This window comes from Sinocyclocheilus anshuiensis, unplaced genomic scaffold (assembly GCF_001515605.1).
Source record: "Sinocyclocheilus anshuiensis isolate Anshui unplaced genomic scaffold, SAMN03320099.WGS_v1.1 scaffold1094, whole genome shotgun sequence".
Taxonomy (NCBI): Eukaryota; Metazoa; Chordata; class Actinopteri; order Cypriniformes; family Cyprinidae; genus Sinocyclocheilus; species Sinocyclocheilus anshuiensis.
Genome location: NW_015536578.1, coordinates 76,568 through 87,086, shown reverse-complemented (window position 1 = coordinate 87,086; position 10,519 = coordinate 76,568). Strand labels below are relative to the sequence as shown.

General features: G+C 35.2%; 1 pseudogene; it reads left to right on the top strand.

Annotated features, from left to right (window-relative positions):
- Nucleotides 1–9,918, top strand: part of LOC107702861 (protein MAATS1-like) — a 14,724-nt pseudogene extending 4,806 nt beyond the window's left edge.
- Nucleotides 9,919–10,519: the final 601 nt, after the last annotated feature.

Genomic DNA, 10,519 nt, shown 5'->3' with positions numbered 1-10,519 from the left:
GTCCTCTTTTGGAAGGCCAAACAAAGTAGTTTCGCTTTCACAACGAAACACACAGCGTCTCCACGGCATGGTGGCAGCAGCAACAACAATACTACAGCGAGAATCAAAGTTACGCCTTCTTTCTTTGCGTGAACATTTGGGCGGTGTTATGCAAATCTTCTCACATCGTGATGTAGACATGTGGGGGCGTGTTTAAATGGGGCGTTTTAGGAGGGCGTGGACGAGTCTTAACTTTTATAAAAAATCTCTATTTGGGTTTGAGACTTTAGTCTTTGCAACTTTAGGGATCTTATCTATTCACAAACAGCTTGTAACACTCCAAAGAGAAAGGAAAACTTGAAATCGCATCATATTACCCCTTTAACACTTGGCAAGAGTCAAATGTGAGTAAAAATCAGCATTGGTGAGTACACAAAATTATTTTACTTATCAGTTGGTGTGATTATCAAATTTCAAAGGTTGCAATTCAATTACATAGCCTAAATATATAGTCTGATGCACTGCATGTGTCCGAGCGAGTGTGGCATTGTGTTTATTTATATGAGAGCAGCTCATGATCCAGTGTTTTCAGTCTTTCAGACATGAAGTATTGCAAAAACACGACACACACCAAATCTTCACAAATTTGGAAGAATCGCCTATATATGTTTTCAACAAAAGAGAAGCTTTGAGGTCTCTCAGCGGTTTTCCTTCTTTTTGTCTTTAGTTTGTCAAATGATAAATAATATGAAACATTGACCAAATAACCTTTAGCATATATAGATATTTCAAACAGACCAAAAATGTTGATGATGCACTTTACCACATTTACATACACAAAGAAAAGACAACTGTGCTTACAGTGTTTTATTAAATTTTTTTGTGAGGCATGATAAAAAAGTCATCATTCCTATAAATCACTTATTCAAATCTTGAACTAAATAGTTCGAAGGTCACGTATGAAGGTCTGTTTCTGTTTGCAGAAGTTGTTTTCCTTATGACTATTCAGGATACAGTAAAGTTTGTTGTTAATGATTTAAAAAAAATTTGCAAATAATATTTTATTCTAATGTCTTTCTTTGTTCAATATATTCTGATATTCTTTATTTATTTTTTAAAATGTTATCCATTAAAATCCCTTACCCTATTCTATTTATTTTGAAACTAAATCATGGTCTTTCCTGAAAAAAACACAAACTTTTTAAACTTTTAAACATAAAAAAAAAAAGCCCTTAACAGCAAATTTCATTAAAAAATGGTTAATTTATTTTAATTGTTATTGTTTTTCATTATGTATTATATTTTAAATATTTTAATGCACTTTTTTTTTTCTTCTTCCAAATCAAATCATTCTGCTTATTAAGGAGAGATGTGCCTCGTTTTTTCTAAGCAATTACAATGTTTTCTAAAACCAATTATTTTTCTAATACCAGTGATATCTCTGTGTTTCTCAGGTTTGTTAGAACTGGAGGCAGGTCTTTCTCCATCTGTCATGGAGCCTCGAATCAAAGTGTCAAGACCTAAAGTGACTAAAGGCTTCATCACACGCTCAGCCCGCAGAGAACTAGAGCTCACGAAGACTCATCAGGTAACTAGCAGCTGGGTGCTTTTCACACTTAATCAGACTGTGGGAGGAGGTGTATGAAGTGACAGATATCCCCCTGAGCTCTCGCTTCCTACTAGGCTCTGAAGGAGAAAAAGGGTTGTGTGGTGGAAAAGAAGCCTCTGCGGTTCCTCTTTAAGACGGAAAAACCTGCTCCACGACCTCTAACCCCCGTGGTGGAAACCCCCCCAGAGGTACAGCCCGCAATCATGCTGTAGACAATTCAGGTCTTCCTTCTAGAAGATCTTGCCTTTGATGAGAAGGTGTGCAGTTTGCAAGTCAAAACGGGCCTGTATACGGGCGGTTTGGGCAGCCCGTAGTTATAAGCACACCTTTATGATTCTCTAATCTAGTGGTTTTCAGCTAGTGGGTCACATGACCCAAACTTTCTGATGGAGTCAACAAAAATAGGCTGCAAAGATAAAGATACTACAGAAGACACAACCCAAAACTGGTTGCAGTGATAAAAATGGTTTGTGCCAAACATGTTGGTATTATTTTAGTGAACAATTATCAGATTTCTAAATATAATAATTAACCATAAATAATTCACCTCAGTTTTGATTTTAAGGACATTTTTGTTCACTTTGATACTTTGTGTACTCTAAAAAGTGTCCTAAAGCAAAACATTTATTCTCCATTGAGTAACTGTGCTTCTTTACAGTACTTTTATTGTGGAGTATTACTGAAAGTGAATTTCTTTTTATAAGGAAATAATACACTTTAAATGTACTGAATTGTAACTTCATAATTACAAATGAGTAATTACAAATATATTTTTAAATACATGCCATGCAAGTTTCAGTAGAAATGACAAAAAAATATGTTTTAGCTTACAATAAATTCTTGTTGGTACATTAGGCAGTACATTTTAAGCATGTTTTAAAGACAATAGAAGTTGTTATGAAATTACATATAAAGTCAAAAACTAATTGCAGTAAATATAAATTTAAACTGTAGTACATTTTCAGTTAATTGCAATTAACTTGCAATTTCTTAAACATTCTTTTAAATTATATTATTTCTGTAATAATTACTCTTTTCTAAAATGCATTCTTTTTCACAACAGTAAGACTGTCCTAAAAGAACCACTGCTCTCAAGTGATCTGAGGATACTATATGATACACACGTGTATGAACATTGACTTTCGCTGAATAATTTATTTTGGAATTCTTTTTGTATGACACATCTATCATTCTGAGATATCAATGTTGTGTCCATAACAAGGAGATGAGGAAAGGGAACTGGCCATTATCTTTCTGCAGAAAGTGCTCAGAGGAAGATCTGCGCAGAATCAGGTAAGGCTCAGTGGGCGGAGCGTGGTTTTCTAACCGATGGCTTGTGTAGTAGTCGATGTGAATGGATTATGATGTCTGATGGTTGGCAGATGTTCGACGGAAAAGAGAAATGGTTGGAACTGATCCAAGAACTGCGCACCACCCACGCACTGCAGAAGGAGGAACAGGACAAGGAGGCGGAAAAACAGGTCACACTCGCCCTGCAGAGACAGAGAGACATCCAGTCTGAAAGAGTAAGACCGTAGACATACAGTAAATGTTTAAGAAAGGAAAATACACACCTGCTGTACCATGTGAACTTTGACTGATAAAACTGCATACTTATCTCAGAACAATCAAAATACAGTTTTTTTAGGCTTTCACAACATCAGCTCTGCTTTAGTATGTACCACTGATCTTTTCATTGCTTCTCAGCATGGGTCACATCACGAAGAGTCAGATTTTCCTGTTTTGAAATGAAACGGTTCAATGTATTATGAAAACATTTTCATATTTTTTCCTGTAATTTTCAGAACTCAAAACCTTCCCCTAGTGAAAAATAATGAAAATAATGTAAGCTATTTTTAACAAAGCCATTGATCACTACAGTCTGATCTTAACAGTTTGTGGGGCATATTTTGGTTTTAAAGGAATTGTTCACACAAAAAATGAAAATCTGCTGAAAAGGTACTCACCCTCAGGCCATCAGTAGATGAGTTTGTTTCTTCGTTCAAACAGATTTAGGGAACTTTCGCATTTCATCACTTCTGCAGTGAATGGGTGCCGTCAGAATGAGAGTCCAAACATCTGATGAAAACATCACAATAATCCACAATTAATGTCTTATGAGGTGAAAACCTGTCTGTAAAAAAACAACCATTAAGGCATTTTAACTGTAAACAGTCACTGTAGCCAAAATATGAGTCGCTAATCCATAAGTCAAATTTTCTAGTGAACAAAAGTTCATCCCCACTCCAAAATCCATCCACATATTTGTTTAGAAGTTTTTTTTTCTTACTGTTTTCACTTGTAAACGATGTTTGTTCTGTCCATATTTCTCTCCTGATTCAGATAAGACACCTTTTTCACTCGAGAAAGCAATATTATGGACAGAGGACTCAAATTTTAGCCAGAAGCAATGATTTGAAGTTTTGATTCTTTTAAAAATGTGTTTCTTACAAACACACAGGTTTTCACCTCATAAGACATTAATTGTGGATTACTTGTGGATTATTGTGATGTTTTTATCAGCTGTTTGGACTCTCATTCTGACGGCACCCACTCACTGCAGAGGATCCATTGGTGAGCAAGTGATGTATTTTTAAATTTTGGGTAAACTATTTCTTTAATTATTTGATAACTAAAAAAAAAAAGTGCAGCATAGCGTTTCACTTAAAAGGAAGGAACAATGCTTACATTGATGTCTTAAAGCAGGACTCACCTATCTCGGAGGGCCGGTGTCCTGCAGAGTTTTGCTCCAACTTGCCTCAACACACCTGCTTGGATAATTCAGGTGTGTATGATTAGGGTTGGAGCTAAACTCTGCAGGACACCGGCCTCCAGGACCGAGTTTGGTGACCCCTGTCTTAAAGGAAGAGACTTTAAATTCTAAATTTAAAAAATGTAAAAAAAAATGTATTTAACATTAAAAAAAAAAACATTAAAAACAATACAGGACAAAAAAAATACTAATAAAAAATATGATATGAGCCTGGTTAAAAACTGTTTGTGGTCTAAAAAATAATAATAAATAAATAAAAAAAATCACTGAACAAAACAATGTAAGAATGAACTATAATGAGCTATAATATCTCATGTATTCAACCGATCAATTCTTTTTATTACTTTCCCCACTGTCTTTCTCTCAGGTGTCTCAGATTGAGTCCTATATATCTGGCCTGTCTGGAGGAGTGATAGTGGACATGCTGGACTTTCTATCTAAAGAGTTGCTCCGGCTGCAGGAGGAAAGGCGAATCCATGCCTTCACCCTACTGGCTGAGAGAAACCGTCGTATTCGTGAGGCTGAGGAGAGTGGAAGGCGGCAGATCGAGGAAAGGAGACGCAGAGAGGAGGATGAGATATTTAAACAGGTCACTAGAACATACATTCAAAAATAAATATGCTCTTGTCTCTACCTAACAAAATCATACACTACCATTCAAAAGTTTGATGATTTTTATTTATAAAATTAATGATTTTATGCAGCAATGAATGTGTTAAATTGACCAAAAGTGACAGTAAAGACATTTATCATGTTACAAAACACTTCTATTTTAAATAAATGCTGTTTTTTTTATTTTTTGTTCATCAGAGAATCATGAAAATGTGTCGGTTTCTACAAAAATATTAGGCAGCACAACTGTTTTCAATGTGGATAATAAGAAATGTTTCTTGAGCAGCAAATCAGCATATTAAAATGATTTCTGAAGGATCATGTGACACTAAAGACTGGAGCAATGATGCTGAAAATGTAGCTTTGTCATATACCAGAATAAATTACATTTTAAAATATATTCATAGAGAAACAGTTATTTTAAATTGTAATAATATTTCACAATATTACTGTTTTTACTGTATTTTTGATCAAATAGATGCAGCTTTGGTTATCACAAGAGACTTCTTTCAAATTCTTTAAAAAAAGTAAAAAATGACCTTAAACTTCTGAACGTTAGTGTAAATAAATGGTTTATTTTCTTTGGTAAAGCACATTGCCATAGAATTCTTCAATGTCACGAGGCAATCAAAACTCAGCTTATATTTTTTTTAAATGTGTGCCCTAATCAAACTGCAAGAATTAATTTTGTACTGCAACCAGCATCTTTGCAATCTTCCTTTTCTATCTGAGATCTCTTGTCTGTATTTCATTTGACATCAGGTGGTCAAGGTACATCAAGACACAGTAGACATGTACCTGGAGGATGTCATCCTGGGCTCCATTAATCAGACAGCTGATGCTCAGGCCAGAGAGGAGATTCACCGCAAGGCTGAGGAGCTGAACAACATCACCTATGCCATGAAGGAGATGTACGTTCCTGGTCTCGAATGTTGGGACATTCAATTAAACCAGTTTGAAGATCTCACAACTAGATTGTTTATTGTTGACGATTAACCACAAACTCTTAAAATCGTGCTAGACTTATCAGCAAGGTCAACATTTTTTTGAATGATCAAAATAAAACACTTGACTTAATGTTCCGGAAGAAGATACATAAATGCACCTTTGTATTTCAATATGTAGAAAAGATTCTATCAACCCTGTACTGACATTCAAAGGCTGTAAGATAAGTTTGTCACTGACAGTTGCGTACGTCAGAGGTTTTATTAGATTCAAGATTATTGTTTAGCTGCCAAGGATGTCTGAATCACATGAGAATAGCCCCAAACAGTGTTCATTTGAATGCTTTCTGTTATTATAACCCTGAACTCTCAATACATTCTTAATGCTCTTTATTTAGTAAAGACAGGCCATATAAAATAAAGACTTTGATGAAATAGTAAAGTCCGCATGTAATAATAATGCATGTAAGATGACTCACTTCCACTTTTAGAAGGTCTTGAAAATAAAATACACAAAGCCATGCTTAGATTTGTCTACAGGACGACTTCCACCCATTGTGCACTGCCTGTTTAAAAACTTTGCAACATTTGAACCGACTTATCCTGCAAGGCAAAATGCAGAGAAACACAGCTACTGTACATCCTAAGAAATATAAAATTGAAATCTGTGTCTATATATTCATTCCCTCAATAAATATTAAATTACGGATGTCAGATGCGACAGCACAACCGTAGGAAATCACTAGAATCCTATACTGTGTATTTGCAGGCATATAACTAAACTAATGAGGTAGTATGTCCTAGTTACAATGATCGTTGTTATGTGTCCTTCAGCGAGGCTGCCAGCATTGGCTGTTTTAGAGCATTTCCTTTGTCACAAACAGAATCAATCTGCTCTAATCGGCCTGTGTTGTGTCTTTCTCGGTCTGTGTATACGTGCAGGAGAAACAGTCAGCAGTCTGAAGTGATTGTGGCAGAACTCGTCTACAGATTCCTCATTCCTGAGGTGCAGAAGATTACTGTCAGAGAAAGAGGTGGGTTATTCAATAATGGCAGATAATCAGTAAAATACCAAGCTATTGCAGGCCAAGCCAAGTTAGTCCTTAATGTTAATATCTACTTATATTTAAAAGAAGTACAATGTTGTTTTTCTGTGGAACACAAATGGATTTAAGGAGCATAATGTAGCATGTTGCTCTTTTAGAGATGGAGATGCTTACTTAACTCATGTTAAATATTCCAAGCTTGTTAAGAGAAGAGAAATTTAAAATGGTGTCATTTCTACACCACTACTGTCATCAAACAGAGCAACAGTTTGGAGAAATCAACCTACAAATTAAGTAAATATTCATTAGAATTTATACTTACAATTATTGATAAGTTGTATTAATTAAAATCTATACTATTATTATTCATTTTACATATTAATATTAAATAAAATATTAATTATTAAATAACAAATGTAAAAGTTACATGTTTCAAATGGGAAATTATAATGTAAATATAAGATTATTTAATTCATTTAAAAAGTAAAACATTGGAGGGTTAGTAGAAATGGGCCAGCAGAAAAAACATTACATTCATCTTGGCTTTAAGTCTGTAAATTGTAGTATTACGTGTAGTATTTCATCTTTGAGTGAAATGAGGATATAAGTAGATGAAAACATTGCACTTTTTTTCCATTACTGAGGCATATAAGAGTGTCATAAAAGCTTTCTGAGGTTACAGATCACACAAACATAGAGAACAAAGTTCATTCAAAAATGAACACTGTTTCTTAGACTAGTTCCGAACAGCACTTCAGTTTATATATATATATATATAGTGACATTCATGCAAACATCTTTCTGCTTTCTCTTGTGCATTGCAAGAGTGTCTTAAAATATTTGAAAAGCCTCATGCAGAACTTTTCATGCTATAAATTGTCACATTACCAGTAGGGCCTATTTGTTAAGCTTGATCTGTGAGTTTGACGTGTACAGTATGTGTATGTATCACAGTGGGAGTCGTGTGACCTGTGTTATATATTTAATGAAGTATCCTCACTATTTCCCATGATCTGTTTTTAATTCCCCATATCTCCATTATTTGCTGTGTAATAAAGACCCTGTTCATACAAATGCAGTATGTGCACACACAACTCTCTTGTCTCAGCTCTACAGCTTGCTCAGGTGACTTTGACCGCATGACTTTACACAGGGATGAAAGAAGAAATGATCCTGCATACAACAAAATTTAAATGAATGATTTGTTGGCATAAAAAGATATCTTACCAAAAATGTACATTCGCTCACTGTCATGCCCTACAGTGCTGTATGATGTTATTTCTTCTGTGGAACATAAAAGTAGAACAAAGTTACACAAAGCTTTCCATACATTAAAAGTAGATTATGACCCGTGACTGTCAACCTCCATAAGAACAAGAAGCAACAAGAAGTTCTAAGTAATCGAGGCTCATTGTTCAAAAATGAATTTGATGAATGGTGCAGATGAAAGCAGTGACAGTTATCAGAGTCTCCCACTAAGATCCTGGCAGGAATGAGTCATTAAATTAGACTTTTAATAATATTGTGTCTTTGTGTGACATGTCTCTGTTCAGCAGGACAGATAATGGCCATCATCAGATAACAAAATGAAAATGTGTCAAAACTGTCATAACACCCACTCTGCTGTGAGCCTGACTTTTACTCGAAAGCACATAACATAGGTATTTACTAGATTTCATCAGCATTTAACATGATTTAACAGTGGTTCTCACCTGGTTTTGATTTAGAACCCATTGGACATCAAGTGGCGACCCAACACAGTACACAAATGGTTTATTGTACAAAAGCAAACAAAATGTCCTCAATATCAAACACTGAAATTAATAAATTTTGATTAATGTATTTATTTAATAGTATTTATAAACAATTAATATAATTTATGCAACCAGTAATTCTTCACGCAAAATACTTTTTGGAATAAACAATATATTTGTTCCAAGTAAACCCAAATGTAATGTAGTCATATTTTCTTAAACGTTTGTTCATGGTTTGAAGATGAGGGCATGTTACACAACCTGTCCATGTTGACATCTGTCAGATTTGGCTGCTTTTACCAAGTGAAAGATGATGAATTTGTGCTAAAACACAATGTCTGTTACATTTAACCCTATTTCTGTACCCATTCTTTTTCTGCCATAAAAGTATTGTAAATTGTAATGTAAATTGCCCCAAACATGGTGGGATAGTCCCAAATCCCATCTGTCACCCAGGCAAGCACATAAACACCTGCTCAACTCAAGGTGGCACTATCATAAGTATCTTTATGTTTTTACCAGTAATGTAACTGTGTAGCTTAGAAATAAAGCATATTTTTCCTCTGAAGTGCCCCCACGTCTCCATCCATACATATCAGTTTCCGTAAGAATTTATTAAATTTCTGCGTTTAGAAGTGATTTTACTCTGTCAGAACAGACATGCGGCCCAATATTGGTCCACCAATTGAAAACCACTTTAAAAATGTACTCTTCATTCCTCTCTTTTAGTTCGCCAGAGCCAGAGAAGGCATCTGCAAGCAGCTCGTTCAATCATCAGAAGCAGCCCTGGATCTTCTGCGGTCTCCCAGCCCCCATCTCCCTCAGACAGAGCCTCCTCAACCGTCCAGAATGACATACTCAGCCAAGTAGAGGAGGCTGTTCCCAGAACTGTGACCCCAAGAGACCCTGGACCAGCACAAAACAATCTGACCAGTGATCCAACAGCAGACACTCACAACAGGAATGGAAAACATGCAGATTAAGCCCATGAGCAGTAATACAAAACATTGAATTCTTGACCTTTACAATAGTCTTTTATTAACAGTTTGTATTTGTTTTCATAATAGTTGGCATGATTTTTCCTACAGTACTTGTAGAGACATGATAAGTGAATGAACTTTGAAGGAGCAGCTAGAGTCCAAAGTTAATGGTTACACAATAAAACCAGCATTTAATTTGTCGGTGCCACTTTTTCACATTAATAATGGAACACACCAAACTTTGTCCCTGTTGAAAAAACAGCATATGCTGGTTTTTTCAACAGGGGAATAGCTTATAAAGCAAAGACTTTTAGACATCTTCATTTTATCATTTGTTTATCACTTCATTGGTATGGGATGGTTTAAAGTAGTTTTAAACCATCATTTAAAACAATTTCAGGTTGGTATAGGCCTATGTTTAGCACTAATTGTCTGGGTGGCTTTTTCTCTGACCATTAGGTCCATTAGATCCTGTCTGAGAAATGGGCTGTATCTCCTGAAATGATAGAATGATAAGGGAGATTTAGTAGGCCTATTACCTTCTTTTTTTTTTGCATGGCTCAACTGAGGATCTGTAGATATGTTCCTTCTTAAACTACTTAAATTCAAGTGTTTTTGAACCTAACCAGCTCAAAATTTGTTTACATGATGAAAGCTCAAATGTCGATCCTACAGTTTTGCCCTCTGACTACCTGCCTGAATATCTAGATCATCCATGTAATCCACTTCGTATAACACCATGCATCTAACTGAAAGAAAAATAACTAGTTTAGCATTCCTAAAGGAAATACCAATATGATAAAAGGGTTGAAGTCTTATGTA